A 23,413-nucleotide genomic window follows, 5' to 3' on the forward strand; every position below is an offset into this window, starting at 1 on the left:
CAAGCTTTGTGAGAAACTAGCTATACCCACTGAATCTAATTCCTTGAGAAGGGATGGATTCTCCATTCTAAATACACCCACCAGGTGACTGCCATGATTAACCACATTTGGGAACCACTGACCCATAATACGAAGATGAGGGAACAAACCTATGAGGGGCCTAGACTGAGGCTTCTTCCCACCAGGGCTTTAAGAAACAGACCTGGGGTTCCTGGGTGGCTCCGTCAGTTGGGCATCGGATTCTTGGTTTCTGATGAAGTTGTGATCTCAGGAGTTGGCGGGTGGACCAGCATGGGGTCCATACTCAGTCAGCCCCCAGTCTGCTTGGGATTCTCTCCGTCTCTCCCTCCCTTTCTGCTCCTCCCCCTGCTCTCACGCATGTGCACTCTCTGTCTCATAAATAAATAAATAGATAATAGATAGATGATAAAATAGATGATAGATAGATAGATAGATAGATAGAATCTTTAAAAAAAACAAAAACAAAAACAACAGACCCAACCTTATGAGGCTTTTGAAGTGACACACAGAGAGTTCTCAACAACAAAGCCTGAGAGACTCTCTAAGAGACAGCTGTAGACTTGTAAGTAAAGAAGAGTAGGGTGGAGAGAGGTTCAAGCAAGGGTAGACGCAGCAAGAGCCACACTAATGCAGAAACCAAGCACAACATGGAAGCATCATCAGAGCAGGAGCAAGGGGCAAGGCTCCGGGGGGGCCGCGGAGCAGCTGTGGTCACACTCTGAAAGCAACGATGTTCTAGGCTCCTGGGGGCTGGATGCTTCGTAACTGGGATGGTTTCTTCTGCTTCTTCACTTTCCTGTGTTTCCTACCAAAAAAATCTCCATCACTTGACACACCCCGAAAAGACCTAATTCACTCACTGGTGTTATTTCTTTAAAAAGAGAAAGAAAAAAGGGGTGCCTGGGTGGCTCAGTGTTTGAGCTTCTGTCTTTGGCTCAGGGCGTGATCCTGGGGTCCCAGGATGGAGTCCCACATTAGGCTCTCTACTGGGAGCCTGTTTCTCCCTCTGCCTATGTCTCTGCTTCTCTCTCCGTGTCTCTAATGAATAAATAGATAAAATCTTAAAAAAGAGACAGAGAGAAAGAAAAAAAGTGTTTTTAGAGGAACATGTTCTTTTGAGGGCCAGCACAGAGGCTGCTGAAGATGATTCCAGTTGACTTACTCTCCTAATATTACTGGAGCCTGAGCCCTTTTTATCCTTCCTTGTAATAAACTTTTTATAATTACCATTTTAAGGACACCTGGGTGGCTCAGCGGTTGAGCATCTGCCTTTGGCCCAATGTGTGATCCCGGAGTCCTGGGATCGAGTCCCACATCGGGCTCCCTGCCTGGAGCCTGCTTCTCCCTCTGCATATGTCTCTGCCTCTCTCTCTGTGTCTCTCATGAATAAATAAATAAAATCTTTTTTAAAAATTACCATTTTAAAAAATTTCAACATTTACAACACCCTTGATTAAATGTATTTAAACATGCTATGCAGTCTTGGTCATAATTATTTTTAATGGCATAGCTAAATCTTCCAGTCATTTACTTTTTTTTCTAAAAACATGTGCCCCCTGGAGCTACTGGAGTATAATGCCATAGTCAGGGTGGCTCATAAACAACAAACGGTTACTTCTCACTGTTTCAGAGGCTGGGAAGTCCAGGATCGAGGTGCCAGTGGGCTCTGAATCTGGTGAGAATCCTTGTCCGTGTTCACAGATGATACCTTTTCACTGTGACCTCCTATGTGGCAGAGGTTGGGGACCTCTCTGTGATCTCTTCTATGAGACCACAAATCCCATTCATGAGGGCTCCACCCTCATGACCCAATCACTTCTCGAAGGGTCCACCTTCTGACGCCATCACACTGGGCCTGAAGATTCAATATGTGGATTTTACGGAAATGCAAACATTCAGCTCATAGCACTGGTGTGAGGATTTTGCATTTTTTAACAAGGAGACATCAGAAGGATCTGAATGTCACATCAAGGTCAATGACTGTAGGGATGAAGGCAGTCCTGAATGCACAGGGTCTGGAGACCCCGGGGGCACCCTCTCCTGATTGCGCTTGGTTGGGTGTTGCCAACCTCTGGTTCTTTAGGAGCAAGTGTTACAGATTGCACATTGGCTGATGCCCTTGTGTTCACGCAGCCTTTCTCCAAACAAGGCTTCATGTAATCTGTTTTTCCCATTACTAAATTACAATCACTCTCCAGTCCTGGGTTCCAGAGTAATCAAGCCTGGAGGACCACGTGTTTGTAAACTTTTCACACATAGAATGTACTTAGCGCTTACTCCCAAATTTTCCATCCAAGATATGACTCCTTCATGGAGATTGAAATAGGTCAGTGCCATTAAAGATTTAAGTTAAAAAATCAAAAAATGACTCTTTGTGGTCTGACTCTGTATTCTTCAACATTTGGATTATAATTTGGTTTCTGTTGTAGCAAGAAGCCAAAGGATAGTCTGACAGCATGAGCTTTCTGACCCACCTGTCAGTGCTGCTGCTTTCCATAAATTAGTGGTAGGTATACAGTATACACTCACCTCAGCATGTGTGTGTGTGCGTGTGTGTGAGCCCACGTGCCCACAAACATCCCTGTCTAGCCACATAACACACCTCTTCTTAGCTTTCTACCAAAGCCCAATTTCTGAGAATTCCGGGCTTTGGAACAGTCCCTTGAAAGCAGTGAATTGGTTGAGGCAAATAGCACTTTGTGAAGACCCTTGGGAGTAGCAGCCAGTCCGCCCTGGCAGCAGACACCCTCCAGCAACACCTGAACTTCTATCTTAACGTTCAAAATGGCAACAGTAAAGATCGGGTGTTTTACGAGAATTTAACAGGGGACAGGGACACCTGGGGGGCTCAGTGGTTGAGCATCTGCCTTTGGCTCAGGTCGCGATCCTGGGGTCCTGGGATCTAGTCCCGCATCAGGCTCCCCACAGGGTGCCTGCTTCTCCCTCTGCCTGTGTCTCTGCCTGTGTCTCTGCCTCTCTCTCTGTGTCATGAGACAAATATTTGTCATGAACAAATAAATAAAATCTTAAAAAAAATTTAACAGGTGAAAATTTGAGACTGATTTAAATAAACAAATTAGCTTCCTTTGTGTAAAACATAATCATTGGTTCTAACCACATAGGGATGTTGTTTTGATCATTGCAAACATTTTACTTTTCGAAATAGCTATTTCTATGAACCACTAAATAAGTGTACCTATATGTGTATTTTAATGTTACAAACTAAGAAGTGTGTATCACACACACACACACATTTTTTAATTCACAAATTGAAGGACATAGGATTTTAATTCCCAAAGCCACAATCACTTAAAAGTTGACATAAAATGCAGAATTCAGTTCATTCAATTAGGGTGGTTTGTCTCTTTATTTCTTTTAAAAAATCATATTATATTCCATTCCAGAATAAAATGAAAAAACTAAAAATACTACAAATTATGAGAATTGTGTTATTTCCATCATAAATAAGGGACTATAGGTAAAGCTACTTCAGCTGGCAAGAATTAAAAATTCTCTATAATATCACACCATCTCACACGGGGGAAGAGTCACACTAAATATAGCACATTTTGAATGCATACAAAGCCAAAATAGAAACTAAGAAAAAGGAAATAAGCTGTAGACCAGGTGTCAGGCTCCCCAAATGGAAAGGTTTGTGTGAACTTTGGAAAGCCTGGAATTGCATTACCTGTCATTTGAGAACATACAGACTACAGAACAATTGCCTTCATCTGCAAAGAACTTTTGATTATCACCAATCGAGTTGTGATGCCAAGAAATAAATGTCTAGGACAGATTTTATGATGTAACATAAGAGGTAACAAATATGGTTTTTAAGGCTATCCATATTCCCAGGTTCTTGGCTAGCAATCCTAACAATTTCTTGATATTTTCTTTAAGATTATATGCTATAGATAATTTTCCAGGTGGAGTACATTTTGAAAGTGTTTTGCTACTCTTAATAGTTCTCATGAAAGCTTCTTAAATGTTTGTGGGTACCCCCAAGGGACATAATGACCTTCTGTTGACAGACAGTTCTCCATGGGTCGCATCTTCCTGCACGTCCCATGAGTATTACGTGGCCTTGTGTTTCAGACCACCTTCTCCAGAACAGTTGTACAGTGGAACTTGGAAGCCAGCATCCAAGTTAACAAAGCTAATATCCTCGTGCGCAGTGAAGGTCACGCAAGTGTGCTTGCAGCCCATTACAAAAGATATAAATATTTTACAAACAGCAGTTTGAGTCTATGCTACCCCACCATCAACCAGTAAAAGCCCATCGAGACAACGTTCAGTCTTTATGCCTTTGTTTAAATTAGGAAAATTGGACATTTGGGCAGTTTTACTCTGTTTAGAATACAGATTCTAGGAGTGCCTGGGTGGCTCAATTGGTTAAGCATCTGCCTTCAGCTCAGGTCATGATCTCATGGTCTTGGGATTGAGCCCCATATTGCGCTCGCTGCTCATGGGGAGCCTATTTCTCCCTCTCCTCCCTGCTCGTGCTATCTATCACTGTCTCTCTCTCTCTCTCTCTCAAATAAATAAAATCTTTATTAAAAAAAATAAAAGAAGAAAGAAAATAGATTCTAGCTTCTGTAGTCTTTTTTTTAAAGATTTTATTTATTTGACAGAAAGAGAACACAAGCAGGCAGAGCAGCAGGCAGAAGGAGAAAGAGAAGCAGGCTTCCCCACTGAGCAAGGAGCCAGATGCAGGGCTCAATCCCAGGACCCCAGGATCATGACCTGAGCTGAAGGCAGGTGCTCAACCACCTGAGCCACCGAGGCGCCCCTACTTTGCATTCTTGTTAATTGAAAGTCTTCAGTTAATTCTTGTTCCAATGCTTTAGCTTAGTATCAGCTGTGCTCTGGAACCTTAAGGAAGGACCTGGGTTGACCCACACTTAGGCCAAGCAGCATGAGGGAAACTGCAGCCAAAGAGGAGTGTGTTACCTGCCCAAATGGCTAGAGGTGTTCCCTGAAGTGAGAGCAGCGGCTGTCCAGACAAGCACAGCCAGGATGGCCTTAGAGTAGAAAAGCATCCTTGTAGATAGCCGAGGGCATCTGGTCAAAGATTGGACTTTAAACAATTGAGTATGAGAGATGGAGAAAATCACTAGTCTACAAGAGCAAAGCTAAACCCAACCAAATTAACTGCTGTATTAGAAATTGGACATAAACAATGTATCATGGCATACCAAACCAGACTTACTGGTAAACAGTTTTATTAGGGTTATATTCAGTAAAAATATCAATGGCTTAAATAAAAATAAAGTTTGTTTCTTTTTCACAAAAGTCCATGAAAGGAATCCCAGGCTACTATGTAGATGCTGCAATCATTAGGACTACTGGCTTCTACTAACTAGTTGATCCATTCTCAAAGCATGACTTCCACTTCATGGCTGAAGATGGCTGCCACAGCCCCAGCCATCCCAGTCCGTGCATCCCAGCCTTCCACAGGAATAATGAGAGAAGGAAGGCATTAAGGATGCTTCCCAGATGTTGCACAGAACATTCTCAATTACTTGATCAGATATGCATTTTAGAAGAAAACTCTGGCTGTAATTTGGAAACTAGATTGGAGGTGGGGTAACATGAGGATTAGACCCATGAGGTAACTTTTGTAGTAAACCAGCCTAGTCATCACAGAACGCTGGAGTCTGGAAGTAGCAATGGAAAAGGAGAAAAGTAGACAGATTCATGTGATTGGAGATAATATTAACAAGACATGACAGTTTATTGGCTGAGGAGAACGAGGGATAGGAAGAAGTTAGGGACAAGTCTCTGCATCTAGGCTTTGGTGTGTGGCCGAAGCATAGGGCCACATAGGAGATAAGGAAGTTGGTAGGAACATCAGGGTAGGGGAGGGTATAGCTCAGAACATGCTGAGTTTGAATGTGTAGGGCTGAAGCGCAGAGAGAAATTTTGGTTGGAGACAAATTTGTAATGGATCATCATGTTCAAAATGGTGGATCTAAGCTCATATAGAAAAATAATTGTAACTGGGACACCTGAGTGGTTAGTTGGTTAAGTGTCAAACTCTTGATTTTTGGCACAGATTATGATCTCAGGGCTGTGGGATCAAACCCCGAGTCAGGCTCTGTGCTCAAGTGGAAATCTGCTGGAGATTCTCTTTCTCTCCCTCTGCCCTTCCCCCTGCTCATGCTCACTCTCATTCTCTCTCTCTCTAAAATAAATAAATAAAATAAAAATATTTATAACTGACAAATGTGAATTTTTGAAAAATATCCTTTTCCAAATTCCTATAGGGAATACCTAAATTCACATTTTAAAATAATTATAATAGGTAGATGAGTGTTTGTTTAAAGTAGTCATTTCCAAGTTCCTATATATAAGAACACAAAAATTATTTACATTACACTAGTTATATTATATTAATATTACATTAGCAATAATTTATTTTACATATGATATCTGACTTGCAATTATCCATTTTCTGATTTGAAATATGCAGCATAAAAAATTTCCTAGGCAGACAATCCCAATTTTTAAAATATTAAACTTAACGAATTTTTAAAGCCCTCAACTACAAATCATTTTAGGCTAACAGACATTTTCTAGATTTTAATTAACTTTCCTTGAGTCAACAATTGTATTTTTCATAATAGAGGAATAGCTTTCTAAAGAATAACATCAGGTCTATCTCCCATTTATTATACAAGAATATTTTTAAGATTTATTTTATATTGTTACTCTGGAATTCTTTTATTATAAAGCTATTTCTGTGTTGTCTTTTTATTAATTCATCTAGCCTTGAGCACTGTTAATTTTTAAGCACTTAATTATGCATCCTAAAAATTCAGGAAAAAAGTCACTTTCCCTGTGATTGTCTATGATTACAAACCCAAGATTCCATGGAAGCATGGAAATTAAAAATAGGAGTAGAAGCAAGCCACTCCCTTTAATTGAAATCTCACGCTGTGCCAAAACCAGTCCACTCTTTAACAATTAGACCAAACTGTTGATGGTTGAATAAAGAAAAAGGAGCTTAAAAAGAAGTCTCAAAAGGAACATTGAACATATTAAAGGAAAACCAGAAGGGTGGTCTGCCATAAAAGTCAAGATGAGAGTCTCTTGTTTGAGTTTGAATCTGAGAAAAACAAGAGAAGACAGGGCTGGAGAAGAAATTACACTGACAAGCCTTTTTTGGTAAGAAAAAATATCTCTCAATGAGGCAAAGTGGAGGCAAAATATTCATGAGGATTTTCTACAGCTATTAATCTTGGCTATAAAAGTTAAACTTATTCATGTATATAACCCTCGATTATTAGGAAAATTATTGGAACACACACAAAATTACTGCAATGCAGCATTAACAAACATACACAACCCTCTTTCTCTGTGACCCAGTCAAGTTGGTCAAGGAACTCATTTCTTTTGAGGATGGCTTTAGAAACCAGACTAGAATATATATTTAAAAATACTAGAAGGAAAAAGAGAAAAACAAGAAAAAGTATCTGAATAATGTTGCCATGGAGCAGCCAAAATGTGTGACCAAAGACATAGCTGTCAAATTAGAAAACACTTAATGAAGCAATCCCCTCTACATAACAAGAGCATGAGGCCAACACATATAAGACCACAAGGACAAGATGAGACTGACATTTTTAAAAAGTGGGAAATAAAAATATGCAAGTGCAGCCTATGTTGGAAGCAGCACAAAATGAGACACTGATGAAAATACAAAGATATTGAGAACAGAATTGACAAAAATCAAGAGAAATGAAATGGAAATGAGCAGAGTAAAATTCCTTATGAAGAGAATAACAGCTTCAAAAATTCTGCTGGGTCATTTTGGTTGTATTACCTTTAGGAAATGGCCAATATACAATAATAATGACACAAAGAAACCTAAATTGTTCTGTATAATGAGTGAAATGGGTTGTTAAATTGGGACTTTTTCTTTTTTTCATTTTCACTGATAACCCAAATTTCAAGAATAACACAGAAGATGGAAAATACTCCCATCTTCCAAAGTAAGGAGCTAAACAGTCTGTGCAGGATGCACAGAGGATATAATCAACATCCAGTTGACTCAACATCCACTTCAAGGATATACAAAAAGAATAAGTCTAGAGGGCTTTGGTGGAACTTCTCAGATAGTTTGACCTGGATCTTATGGAGACTGTATGGAAGAGAGGTGAGGGTCAGGCCCACGGACCAAAAAGCCTAAAGGCAAGAAACTGTAGCTAGTTCCTCCAATAGAAGAGCAAGAGAGGTGGCTGCATTGAGAACAGTCAGCATTTGCAGTTTGTTGGCACCAAGTTCCAGATGTGGGCCACGTACAAGAGAACGACATTTGGCAGCTGGATTTAAAAAGGGTTCACCTAGAGGGAAGTGAAAGCCATCAACAGCCACCCAAGGAAGAACACCCACATTTAGAAATTTTAGGTGAGAAATCTCTAGTAATGGCAGTTCTCCCCAAAACACAAAACATTCCCCAACAGAGTCAACGTTAAGCAACTACCAAGACCAGTGAGCCCAGAAAACGACAATGCCAGATTACCACAGGACCAGTGAGGTGAGGCCTTTCTCACTCAAGTAAACCCTTGAATCTCCTATTTAGTTCTCTTACCAAATTCTGGAAGATTTGGAGGCAACCTGGTATACAAGACAGAAGGGGAGGAGACACGATAGAAAAAATGGGACAAGTTGGCCATGCTCCCCCTAATTGAAGGCTTCTTAGTAGAGAAACAAAGCTTTAACTTTATGAAATTCAGAATACTGGTTGTCAAAGTGCTTAGAAGTGCTGAATCACCATATTGCACACTGAAACTAATGTAACACTATGTGTTAACTCTACTGGAATTAAATTAAAAACTTAATTAAAATAAATCAATAAATAGGGTGCTTGAAAACTTCAATAATTTTTTTAGGGCTAGATTTACCAAGACAGTTGTGTTTGTTTTTTTGTTTTTTTTTTAATTTATTTTTTATTGGTGTTCAATTTACTAACATACGGAATAACCCCCAGTGCCCATCACCCATTCACTCCCACCCCCCGCCCTCCTCCCCTTCCACCACCCCTAGTTCGTTTCCCAGAGTTAGCAGTCTTTACGTTCTGTCTCCCTTTCTGATATTTCCCACACATTTCTTCTCCCTTCCCTTATATTCTCTTTCAGTATTATTTATATTCCCCAAATGAATGAGAACATATAATGTTTGTCCTTCTCCGACTGACTTACTTCACTCAGCATAATACCCTCCAGTTCCATCCACGTTGAAGCAAATGGTGGGTATTTGTCATTTCTAATAGCTGAGTAATATTCCATTGTATACATAAACCACATCTTCTTTATCCATTCGTCTTTCGATGGACACCGAGGCTCCTTCCACAGTTTGGCTATTGTGGACATTGCTGCTATAAACATCGGGGTGCAGGTGTCCCGGCGTTTCATTGCATTTGTATCTTTGGGGTAAATCCCCAACAATGCAATTGCTGGGTCGTAGGGCAGGTCTATTTTTAACTCTTTGAGGAACCTCCACACAGTTTTCCAGAGTGGCTGCACCAGTTCACATTCCCACCAACAGTGTAAGAGGGTTTCCTTTTCACCGCATCCTCTCCAACATTTGTGGTTTCCTGCCTTGTTAATTTGCCCCATTCTCACTGGTGTGAGGTGGTATCTCATTGTGGTTTTGATTTGTATTTCCCTGATGGCAAGTGATGCAGAGCATTTTCTCATATGCATGTTGGCCATGTCTATGTCTTCCTCTGTGAGATTTCTCTTCATGTCTTTTGCCCATTTCATGATTGGATTGTTTGTTTCTTTGGTGTTGAGTTTAATAAGTTCTTTATAGATCTTGGAAACTAGCCCTTTATCTGATATGTCATTTGCAAATATCTTCTCCCATTCTGTAGGTTGTCTTTTAGTTTTGTTGACTGTATCCTTTGCTGTGCAAAAGCTTCTTATCTTGACGAAGTCCCAATAGTTCATTTTTGCTTTTGTTTCTTTTGCCTTTGTGGATGTATCTTGAAAGAAGTTACTGTGGCTGAGTTCAAAAAGGGTGTTGCCTGTGTTCTTCTCTAGGATTTTGATGGAATCTTGTCTCACATTTAGATCTTTCATCTATTTTGAGTTTATCTTTGTGTGGTGCAAGAGAGTGGTCTAGTTTCATTCTTCTGCATGTGGATGTCCAATTTTCCCAGCACCATTTATTGAAGAGACTGTCTTTCTTCCAGTGGATAGTCTTTCCTCCTTTATCGAATATTAGTTGACCATAAAGTTCAGGGTCCACTTCTGGGTTCTCTATTCTGTTCCACTGATCTATGTGTCTGTTTTTGTGCCAGTACCACACTGCCTTGATGATTCATGGAAACTAATGAGAATGAAGATACAACCATTCAAAATCTTTGGGATGCAACAAAAGCAGTCCTAAGGGGGAAATACATCGCAATACAAGCATCCATTCAAAAACTGGAAAGAACTCAAATACAAAAGCTAACCTTACACATAAAGGAGCTAGAGAAAAAACAGCAAATAGATCCTACATCCAGGAGAAGAAGGGAGTTAATAAAGATTCGAGCAGAACTCAACGAAATCGAGACCAGAAGAACTGTGGAACAGATCAACAGAACCAGGCGTTGGTTCTTTGAAAGAATTAATAAGATAGATAAACCATTAGCCAGCCTTATTAAAAAGAAGAGAGAAAAGACTCAAATTAATAAAATCATGAATGAGAAAGGAGAGATCACTACCAACACCAAGGAAATACAAACGATTTTAAAAACATATTATGAACAGCTATACGCCAATAAATTAGGCAATCTAGAAGAAATGGACGCATTCCTGGAAAGCCACAAACTACCAAAACTGGAACAGGAAGAAATAGAAAACCTGAACAGGCCAATAACCAGGGAGGAAATTGAAGCAGTCATCAAAAACCTCCCAAGACACAAGAGTCCAGGGCCAGATGGCTTCCCAGGGGAATTTTATCAAACGTTTAAAGAAGAAACCATACCTATTCTCCTAAAGCTGTTTGGAAAGATAGAAAGAGATGGAGTCCTTCCAAATTCGTTCTATGAGGCCAGCATCACCTTACTTCCAAAACCAGACAAAGACCCCACCAAAAAGGAGAATTACAGACCAATATCCCTGATGAACATGGATGCAAAAATTCTCAACAAGATACTGGCCAATAGGATCCAACAGTACATTAAGAAAATTATTAACCATGACCAAGTAGGATTTATCCCCGGGACACAAGGCTGGTTCAACACCCGTAAAACAATCAATGTGATTCATCATATCAGCAAGAGAAAAACCAAGAACCATATGATCCTCTCATTAGATGCAGAGGAAGCATTTGACAAAATACAGCATCCATTCCTGATCAAAACTCTTCAGAGTGTAGGGGTAGAGGGAACATTCCTCGACATCTTAAAAGCCATCTACGAAAAGCCCACAGCAAATATAATTCTCAATGGGGAAGCACTGGGAGCCTTTCCCCTAAGATCAGGAACAAGACAGGGATGTCCACTCTCACCACTGCTGTTCAACATAGTACTGGAAGTCCTAGCCTCAGCAATCAGACAACAAAAAGACATTAAAGGCATTCAAATTGGCAAAGAAGAAGTCAAACTCTCCCTCTTCGCCGATGACATGATACTCTACATAGAAAACCCAAAAGTCTCCACCCCAAGATTGCTAGAACTCATACAGCAATTCGGTAGCGTGGCAGGGTACAAAATCAATGCCCAGAAACCAGTGGCATTTCTATACACTAACAATGAGACTGAAGAAAGAGAAACTAAGGAGTCAATCCCATTTACAATTGTACCCAAAAGCATAAGATACCAAGGAATAAACCTAACCAAAGATGTAAAGGATCTATACCCTCAAAACTAATGAACACTTCTGAAAGAAATTGAGGAAGACACAAAGAGATGGAAAAATATTCCATGCTCATGGATTAGCAGAATTAATATTGTGAAAATGTCAACATTACCCAGGGCAATTTACACATTTAATGCAATCCCTTTCAAAATACCATGGACTTTCTTCAGAGAGTTAGAACAAATTATTTTAAGATTTGTGTGGAATCAGAAAAGACCCCGAATAGTCAGGGGAATTTTAAAAAAGAAAACCATATCTGGGGGCATCACAATGCCAGATTTCAGGTTGTACTACAAAGCTGTGGTCAAGACAGTGTTTTGTTTTTTTTATTTTAAGTCGCCTCTATGCTGGAAGTGGGGCTTGAACTCATTACCCTGAGATCAAGAGCCTGAGATCCAGAGCCAGATGCTCTCCAGACTGAGCCAGCCAGGCACCCTGGAAATTTTAATTATTGAAATTGAGGCTGTTCTTGAGATTTAAGGTGACTGGAGGGCATTGGATGAAAGTATTATGGTGCCCGAATTTCATTCAATCCGCCTAGGTGAGTTTCAGTGTGTATATCGGGAGGGTAAAGAAAAGAAACAGAATTGTTTTCTGCGACATCCTTTGGAGCCTGTTAAGTCCATAAGACATGAACACTGCATTTCAGGAGGCAGATGGAAAGGGAGAGAGCGAGGTTTGGTAGCCAGATGATGAGATGGAAACTGGGAAAGTAGGTCAGTGGAAAATGATGCCTGGAGTAAAGGTCGTCAACGGACTGCTGCCTGATGTCTGGTGGTGTTCAGCTGCCGTTGTGTTGTGCTCCAATACAGCAACCCTCCATTGCCACACATCTTCCAACCTCCGTGAAACAGTTTGGGTCACTGGCACTTCAGAAAGTGAAACAACTGGGCATTGCATGAGGAAATGGGACGCAGTGCGTCCATAAGTTCTAGATGGGTGACGTAAAACGATTCCTGAGAAATAAAACTCATAGATACAGAAAATAGCTTGGTGGTTGCCTGGAGGGAAGCGAGTCAGGGTAGTTGAAATGAGTGATACAAACTTTCAGTTATGGAATAAATAAGTCATGGGGTTGTAACATACAGCAGGGTGACTATGGTCAGTCGCATTGTATTGCATATTTGAAAGTACATCTTAAAATTTCTCATTGCAAGAAAAAATTTTATGTGACTTTGTGTGGTGACAGATGGTAACTAGACTTACCGTGATCATTTTGCAATGTATACAAGTTTTGTTATTGAAATATAATTGACACACAATGTTACATCAGTTTCTGGTGTACAACATAGCAATTTGACAGACAAGTCTCTACATTATTCTGTGCTCACCACAAGTAAAACCACCATCTGTCACCATACCACTCTATTACAATACCATTGATTACAGTCCCCATGCTGGACCTTTCATCCTTGTGACTTATTCATTCCCTAACTGGAAGCCTGGACCTCCCACTCCCCAATGTATACAAATATTGAATCAATATGCTGTACACCTGAAACTAATACAATGTTGCATGCCAATTATACTTCAATTACTTTAATTAGTTAGCTAATTAATCCTTAATTAGTTAATTAATTAATTCCCGAGAATCTCTGTGAGAATACTCCAGTTCCCTGTTATCAAGGGGAATGGATCCAAAAATGCCATTTAGAGGCAAAAACTAGATTGCTGATCCGGTTAATGTGAAGACTGTGGTAATTTTCAGGGACAAATGGTAAATATTGATACTATGCTTTCATTCAGGTGACAATTCTAAATTCTATCATTACGTTAATAAAAATGTCACATTCCCGAGGAAACCTTAGAAATGAACATTTGTGCATGTTGTTAAATATGTAAATTCATGATTCCCTACTCAGATCTGCTGAATTAAAATATCTGGCATAGGGGATGGAAATGAGCTTTTAAGTTGTTTTTAATTGTTGTAATTTTTAAATACAGGTATTTGCATGGATTCATATATAAATGGCGACAAAGAATACAGAGTAAAAGGAAGTCTCCTCTCTTCTCCTGTCCCACAAGGATTCCCCTTTTCAGTCCAGAGGCAACCACCATTACCAGGCTCTCCTCTAACCTTCCAGAAATGTAACCTAAAAAGCATGCATTTTTCCAAAGATCTAGTTAAATAACAGCCACAATCAATTCATGTCAACTTGGAGGTTATAATCCATTCAAATTTTAGACAGCATATCATAACCTAATTTAATATTTGCAATGCTTTGGGGAACATTTTATTTTATTTTTTTTACAAAATAAAGGATGAGCACTGGGTGTTATACTATATGTTGCAAATTGAATTTAAATATATTTTTTTAATTTTATTTATTTTATGATAGTCACAGAGAGAGAGAGAGAGAGAGAGGCAGAGACATAGGCAGAGGGAGAAGCAGGCTCCATGCACCGGGAGCCCGACGTGGGATTCGATCCGGGGTCTCCAGGATCACGCCCTGGGCCAAAGGCAGGTGCCAAACCGCTGCACCACCCAGGGATCCCGAATTTAAATATTTTTTAAAAATGAGATTGTTAGATTGTTTTAAGATAAAATACTACATTTCAGTATAAGGAACCAAGAAACAATAAGCTCAAACTGAGTTTTACTTAAACTAAGGCTATGAGTAAAGGCAGAATTATGTCACATGCCCCCTGACACATATTATAATGCTGAAGCTTCTAATGAAAACACAATTATTTTCTTTATAAGCAAAGACATATAGAAAGCTCTCACATCTCAAGAGATGACTGGATTCAAACACATAATAACAATTATAGTACAAATGGTGGGTACCCATCACATTAACAAACCAATGTTTTGATGTGATTACTGTTAGAAAAAATGTTGATTAATACTATAAAGAATAACCACCACACATCTATCAGAATGGCTAAAATTTTTAAAAAACTGATGAATAAAGAAAGTGTGGTATATACATATAATGGAATATTACCTCGCCATAAAAAAGAATGGAATGGAGGTGCTTTGGTGGCTCAATTGGTTAAGTTTCTGCCTTCAGCTGGGGTCCTGGGATTGAGCCCCACATCGGGCTCCCTGCTCAGTGGGGAGTCTGCTTCTCCCTCTCTCTCTGCTGCTCCTCCTGTGTATCACATGAATGAATAAAATCTTTAAAAAAAAAAAAAGAAATCCTGCCATTTGCAACAACGTGGATAAAACTGGAGAGTATAATGTTAAGTGAAATAAGCCAGTCAGAGAAAGACAAATACCATATGATTTCACTATATGTGGAATTTAAGAAGCAAAACAAACCAGCAAAGGAAAAAAGGAAAGAGAGAGACAAACCAAGAAAGCCAACTCTTAACTATAGAGAATAAACTGAAGATTACCAGAGGAGAGGTAGGTGTGGGGATGAGTGAAATAGGTGATGGGGATTAAGAGGATACTTAAAACAGCTCAAGTGTCCATCAACTGATGAATAGATTAAAAAAAGATGTGAGATATATATATATATATATATATATATATATGAATATTACTCAGCCATAAAAAAGAATGAAGTCTTGCCATTTGCAACAACATGGTTGAGAGTATTATACTAAGTGAAATATGGCAGTTAGAGACAAATACCATATGATTTCACTCATATTTAAGAAATGAGAAAAAGGGAAAAAAAGAGAGAGGCAAACCAAGAAATTATAGAGAACAAACAGCTAGTTACCAGAGGGGAGGTGGGTGGGAGGATGGGTCAAATAGGTGATGAGGATGAAGGAGGACACTTGTGATGAGCATCCGGTGATGTGTGGATGTGTTGAATCCCTATATTGTAATATTACACTCCATGTTAACTATATTGGAAATTAAATAAAAACCTAAAAGAGTACACTTACCATGATGAGCACAGAATAATGTATAGAACTGTTGAATCACTATATCATACCCCAAAACTAATATAATACAGTATGCTAACTATACTGGAATTTTTAGACATTAATAAAAAATTTGACAATACCAATTGCTAGTGAGGATGCAGAGCAACAAGGACTCTCATTTGTTGCTGGTGAAAATGCAAACTGGTACAGCCGCTTTAGGAAACAGTTTCGAGCCTTAGTAAGTTAAGCATATACTCCCTGTGCATTTGTGACCCATTAACCTCACTCCTAGGAATTCACCAAAAAGCAATCAAAACTACTTTCACATGAAAACATGCATGTGAATGTTTACAACAAGTGTATTTACGATCTCCAAAAACTGGTAATAACTCAAATGTCCTTCAACTGGTGAACAGATAAGCACCCTTGGTGCCTCCCGGAATACTCCTCAGCGATAGAAAGGCATGTGTCAGTAGATACACAGATAGAACAGTGTGTATGGATCTCAAATGCAGTATGCTAAATGAAAGAAGCCACAGACAAAGGTATATATTCTGTAATTCTATTTATATGACATTCTGGAGAAGGAACACTTAGGAAACAGAACAGGTCAGTGGCAGCAGAGGCTGAGAGTGAGGGGAGTGGTTGACTACACTTACGGGTTGAATTGTGTTCCCCCCAAAATTCCTACGTTGACGTTCTGACCTCTCCACACCTCACAATGTGACCTTATTTATAAATAGAGTCATTGCAGGTGTCATTCGTTAAAATGACACCAGGCTGGAGTAGGGCAGGCCCCCAATCCCAAACGACTGGTGTCCTTATAAAAAGGGGAAACTGAGGCACAGACATGCACACAGAGAGACCATCATGTGAAGATGAGGGCAGAGACTGAGGGATGCTTCTATATGCCAGGGAACAACCAAAGATTGCCAACAAATCATCAGAAGCCAGGAGAGAAGCAGGGAACAGATTCTCATAGAGGGAACCAGCCCTGCCAACATCTTGATCTTGAACTTCCAGCCTCCAAAACCGTGACAGTGCGTTTCTGTCGTGTGATCCAGCCAGCGTGTGGTCCTTTGTTATGGCAGCCCTCCCAAACAGAAGTGGAGGGCCAGCATGAGGGAATGTTGGGAGGTGTTGGAACTGCCCTGCGCCCGGATTAACGGCAGTCACAGGACTAGAGATGTGTATACAAAAAGCAATTAATTTTACAGTATGTAAATAAAGTGAACAAAAACATTTAAATGTGATAACTAGAAAGATTGTGAATAAAATATTTCATTGCTTGGTCTAGTAAATGGATACAGCAAAACGTTTTCCTGTATCTTTCAAAATGAAATTCTGGTTCTTTACAGATGCAGTGTTCATATAATTGTTGTCTGATTGCTATCTCTGTTAAGCTAAAAATTAATCTCTTTAATTAACATAAGACATCCCTGCAGCAAGTGCCCAGGCTAGTGTTTCTCGCACTTAGAATAGTGCCAGAACAAGACCCTATTAATATTTGCTGGATAAATGACACATTATGACTTCTGTACTTGAAATCACTTTTATTGACAATGTTGGCAAAAAAGCACAATACAGAATCAAATCTAATGTTTCCACTTTCCTTAAATTCTTTAAACTTCTTGTCATGGGTAAAAGGCTTGATTTTTACTCTTTTCTCCATTCTTTTAACAAGAAAATGAATTCCTGTGCATGCAATTATGAAATTCCAGTTTTGAAAGTTCATTTTTAGTAAGCTAAATGCCAGGGTTATGAATATTTGTCATTTATAAGGCATTCTGTATATATTACATTAAAGCCATTGAAGAGTTGTTGTCTATTGGCACTGCTAATCACAAAATTCATTCCAGTTGTATAATAGACAAGAGGTAATTTAATCAATTCTTCAATTCAAAAGCATTTCTAGTGTGCATCCTGCACTGCTCTAGGTATTAAGGGATGATATGAAGGAAGCAAATCTCATGGTTAATGTGCATGAGGCCCAAGCCAGCAATCAAAATAAAGCCTATAATCTTGAACGAAATTGGAAACTTAAAATAGTGTAATGGTTGCTATAGATAGAATAGATTATGGGTTTATGGTTTCTATAGCCATTTCAAATTGCATCTGTTAGGGGGGCTTATGAAGGACATTCTCAAGGGGAATCTAAGTAAACCATGTTTAAAAACAATACATTTATTGAGTATTTACTATGTGACAAGTCACTGAACTAACAACTTACGGACTTAAATTATTTGATCTTCACAATGACCCAGTGAAATGAAAACTGTTGTTGACACACTCTACGGATTAGGAAACTAACATGGCTAGTTAAGTCACTTTAGTTTTCCAAGGTCTTCTATTTGGTAAGGACTAAACATGGGAGTTCAAACCCAGGTGGTCTGCTATGGGAGCCGTTCACACTAGATCTTCCGAAGCAGTCTTTTTGCATAAGACTATTACCCACAAGCAAACTGAGAAGCCCCAAATCATAGACCCTTACTTTACTACTTATAGTAGTATAGTTAGTACTTCTAGTACTCAGCGTGTGGTCAGGTATTACACTTGTACCTCAATCTTGGCATTCATCTTGAAATCAAGATTTTAGTTTTAATATGTAACTTCTGTTTTAAAATTTTAAAGATTATTTCTGCCAACCTCTAAAGGTTGCCAGATTTTGACTTTTAGGTAACTGTGAGATACTTCAGAAAGCTGCCCTAATGACTGAATCAAGCTGGTAAGTTTTCCTATTCTCCCCAGCAGCTGAGGTCCCTTCTGGCTTCCTTCATCCTGCACTGCGATGTCAGGTCCCACTAGGAGGAATTCCGCAGGTACTTTGAAACCCCCACATGCAGCTTACCCACATATGATTTAGCCAATATGTGTTGGACACCAGCCATGTTCCAAACATTTTAAAATCCGTTTTCTCAAATATATACCATAAGAGAATCCTGCTATAAAGAAATAAAGGGGTTAAAAGATTTGCCCACAGCCATCAAGTGGGGATGGAAGAATTTTTTTTTTTTTTTTTTTAAGATTCTACTTATTTGAGAAAGAACAGAGGGAGAGTGAGGGGGAGAAGCTGACTCCCTGCTGAGTGAAGAGCCATATGTGGGGCTTGATCCTAGGACCCCGAGATCATAACCTGAGTCGAAGGCAGATGCTTAACCAGCTGAGCCACCCAGGTACCCTGGAAGAATTTTTTTAAATATTTTATATTTAAGTAATCTCTACATCCAATGTGGGGCTTGAACTCATAACTGGGATATCAAGAGTCTCATGCTCCACTGACTGAGCCAGCCAGGTGCCCCCAGACTGAGGAATTCTTACCCTCATCTTTTATTAGAGGCTTTGTTGAATTAACAATTTCCCATTTTAGCCTCCATTTTAGATTGTACTATGACATATTAAAATGACTTTGTGATGAGTAACACCTTATAGCATCTTAAGATATTAAAACTTCAGGTGTCTGGGTGGCTCAGTTGGTTAAGCATGGGACTCTTGATTTTGGCTCAGGTCATGATCTCAGGGTCATGAGATCAAGCCCCATGTCAAGCCTGTTTAAGAATCTTTCTCTCCCTCTCCGTTTGCCCCTCCTCCCACCAATTAAAAAAGATATTAAAAGTTTCAAGAAAATCCGTCCATCTTGATTCACCAGATGATGTAAAAGCTACTAAAAAGTCCATAATCATTTTAAGTATGAAACATTTCCTGGGTTAATATCGTTAATATGTTAGTTTGGTAAATTATCATTAACTTGCCTGATTCTAATTCTGTGTAGAAGAATAATGCTAAGCCAAATTCCACTAAGTGCTTCCTCGTAACATGCTAATTTTAACATTTGAAAGGAAAATGGGAAGGATGGCACCCATATAAAATTGCACTTTAGGTGCCCTCTAGTGGATATAATGGTTTTGAGCATCACTTGCCAAATCTGCCTAGAGGATGAGACATTCCTTCTCCCTATGCTCTGTCCTCTCTCCTTTCTCCTCCGTTATTCTCCGGTCTTGTCCAGGTTCCCAAGATGTACTCACTATGTCACTCAGTGTTAAAATGAGTAACTTGGGTACCTGGCTCAGGTCGTGATCCTGCGGTCCTGGGATCCAGTCCCGCATTGGGCCCCCCACAGGGAGCCTTCTTCTCCTTCTGCCTATGCCTCTCTCTCTGTGTCTCTCATGAGTAAATAAATATAATCTTTTAAAAGATAATAATAAATAAATGTTATTATTCTGTTAGTACAGAAACAGGTGTTTATTTACAAATACAGCCACACCCATTCATTTACATACTGTTTGCAGCCAGAGTGTTTGTATCCCCATAGACCTGAAAGACTTACTGATACTTTACAGAAAAAAAGTTTGCCAATCTTTAGTTTATCATTAGATCTGAAAAATGCTTGGTGAGGGAAGACTGATCCCTCCTAGTCAAATATGTTGGGAAGCCTCCATGAATGCACGTGAGCAGTAAAGAAACCTCTATTTTGTTTAGTCAGGGAACTCTTTTTTTTCCACTTAATATCTATTAACATCCTATTCAGTGGAATAATAAAATATGCAATATTCTATATTGCAAATTCCATGTAGCCCAGTGATTTCACAGAGGGCCTTTGTTGAGTTTTGCCAAGCTCTTGCACAACCAACCTATGTTGCAATTATCAAATGAGAACAATTCCAGTACGAATGGTGATTGATATTTTTATTGAGGAAGAGGAAAGCGAGAAGATATGCTAATCCTCACCTGATGTTGTTTATCAGTTACCATGAGCAACTTCTTTGCTGATCTGGATAACAGTTTCCAGGTACTGGAGGAATATTTCCTCAAATATTTGTGCTATCCATAATGGAACAGCTACCTTCATGTAATACTTTTAAACTTTAATCTGCATTGCTAACATTTTCTCCATTTCTTTTGGAGATCTAGAGAAAACAGCAAAAATCAATACATCAAGCCCTGATGTGTAGCATTTGATGCCTGTGGGGTAAATATTCCACTTTGGACCATTTCAAGCTTTGCCAGAGCAAGACATCATTGAATGCAGAGCTGGGAACAGTAGCGTGAGACCCAGAAGTGTCAGCAGCAGTTGCAGAGAAGTGTACAACCCTGCTCTTAACAAGAGCTGTTCTGTGCCCAGGTTTTGAATCTTCAATGTTTTTGAATCTGGAAAATAAGGTCTTATGAGCTCTCTTCACTTTTGTGCAGTTCTCCCTAGAGGGTTGCTGGGATACATGCTAGAATAAACCATAGCAGCCCCGGAAGGCACAGGGGCTGAGCCTGTCCCCTCCTTCAATTACACAGGCCTCCCTTGGAAACACCTCTTCTTCCCTTATCTGCATCTACCAAGGTTTTGTAGTAAAGTTAGTTTTGCCTCTGCCAGCCAAATGCCCCTTCTCTGATTAAAAAGTTATTTTGAAACCAGACTTTCTAAGTAACAGATAGTAATAGTCTTCAAAGGATAATCCTCGTAGAACGTTTACTGAACTAAGACATACTACTCAAATACAAAAAAAAAAAAAAAAAAAAAGCACTCATTTTTGGCCTTTCATAAAAACATCGAATTCTCAGATGTGTCCCTGTCTGCCACCATATAATTAATTCAATAACTAAAGAAGGGGAGAACTGTTAAAGTTAGGAAAGCGGACTTCTTTTACAGCTTAAAAATCAAAACAGAAACATGGGGGCAGAGGAGGAACACATGACATGCAAACTCTTCTCCAGCCCATCAATCCTGGGAACAGGCAATAGAATATTATCAAACGTGGTTGACTCTAAGCAAAAATATGAAATGGGCTAAGTGGGTTATTATTATTATTATTAATTTTTTTTTTTTTTTTTGGCTCCTTCAGGACCTCTCCCCATTCCTGCTCCTCCCACCAGCACTCCTCACCTCCCTTCTAAGCACTGTTCTGGAGTCCCATTCCAAGAAAAGCTTTGCTCTCACAAGCTGCTGGGCAAATCTCATCAATTATGGTAGGCTCTTAGGGTACCTACAAGTATTTGCACTTTAATGGAGTCTTCTGGAAATCAAGCCTAGGGGTATGAATCTTAATGAAAAAAAATTCAGTTGAGATTGAAAATTCTTTGAGCAGCACAGGCTTCAAAATACTCAGTGCTCTTCTAAGGAGCCAATTTACTCCCCTTAGGAGGCATTTCCTTTGCTGCCTGATGAATGACCCCGGTCCCTTGTTGCTCCTACAAGGCCTCACCACAAAGCCTGTCATCAGCGCTCTCTCTGCCAGATGGGAGTACTTTTACAGTTAGGGGAGACTTGCTTTGTTTCCGAGTGACTTCAGCTGACCCTTAAGCCGTGTTCTCTGGTTTCCTCTCCACAGTTCCTTCTGGATTCCCATCTTCCCCTCCACTCCCTACAAAGGCTGGTAGTAGATGCTTGAGATAGCTCGGAATTCAGTGCTAAATTCTCCATTCAGACAATCTGAAGTTAGTAGTGTTCTATGTCTAGTTATGCCAGAAGTATGAGTTAGGCGTGACTTCACTTGCTCTTATTGATATGTATATTTAACTGCAGAATGAAGGGAAAGATTAAGATTTAGGTAGACACCATTATCCTAGGGCCACCTGGAAATAAACACTCTGGTTTTATTTGTCTGAAGATACCTTTGTTTTATTTCCATTCCTAAAAGGTATTATTGCTGAGTTTAGAATCCTGGCTTGGCAGTTCATTTTTCTTTCAGCTCTTTGAAGATATTCCCCCAACCCACAGGCCCATTTTCCGGTTTTCATCATTTTGGTTGAGGAACATGTGATCAGCTATGCTACTGCTTGTCTTTGGAACTCAAGATTGTATTCGCCCCCACCACCACCACCACCTTTTTAAAATTCCCAGTAGTTTCACTTTGTGGCATCCAGATATAGTTTATGTTGTTTGGGATTTACTAAACCACTTGAATCTGTAACTTGATGTCCATCTTGGAAAATTCTCAGATTCCTTTCAAATACCATCTCTACCCTACCCTCTCTCTCCCCTCCTTCTGGGACTCCAAATAAACATAAAACTTTCTCGCTGAACCAGGTATGTCCCTTACTTTTTTTTTTTAAGATTTTATTTATTTATTCATGAGAGACAGAGAGAGAGAGAGAGAGAGAGAGAGAGAGAGAGAGAGAGAGAGAGAGAGGCAGAGACACAGGCAGAGGGAGAAGCAGGCTCCATGCAGGGAGCCTGACATGGGATCGATCCAGGGTCTCCAGGATCACGCCCTGGGCTGAAGGTGGCACTAAACTGCTGAGCCACCGGGGCTGCCCTGTCCCTTACTTTCTTGTGTCCATTTTCCAAACTTTTGTCTCCTTGCTTCAGTTTATTTTTTTCCTGACCTGTATTTCTTGTTTCCAAGTATGTCAGATGTGTTGAAGGCTCTGCCTCTCAGCTGCTTCTTCCTAAGTAGATAAACACTCCCAAGGCCATGTAGCCCCAAATGATGGTCTCTTCTCTCTAGACTTTCTTCTTCTAGATTCTGGTCTACTAATAAGGGACTATATTGTTAACACTTTGTCTTAATAAGATGTTTTCTTCTCTGTTTACTCTTTAGACTCTTTAGCAAGAAGACTAAAGCACCTAGGCTACCATACCCAGCTTCAGTCTGTAATGTTTTGCTTTAAGATTTTATTTACTTATTTGAGAGAAAGAGAGCATGAGCAGTAGGGAGGGGTAGCGGGAGAAGCAGACCCCTCACCAAGCAGTGAGCCCAATGCAGAACTCAATCCCAGAACCAACC

Source organism: Canis lupus, chromosome 6 (assembly GCF_048164855.1).
Source record: "Canis lupus baileyi chromosome 6, mCanLup2.hap1, whole genome shotgun sequence".
NCBI classification, from domain to species: domain Eukaryota; kingdom Metazoa; phylum Chordata; class Mammalia; order Carnivora; family Canidae; genus Canis; species Canis lupus.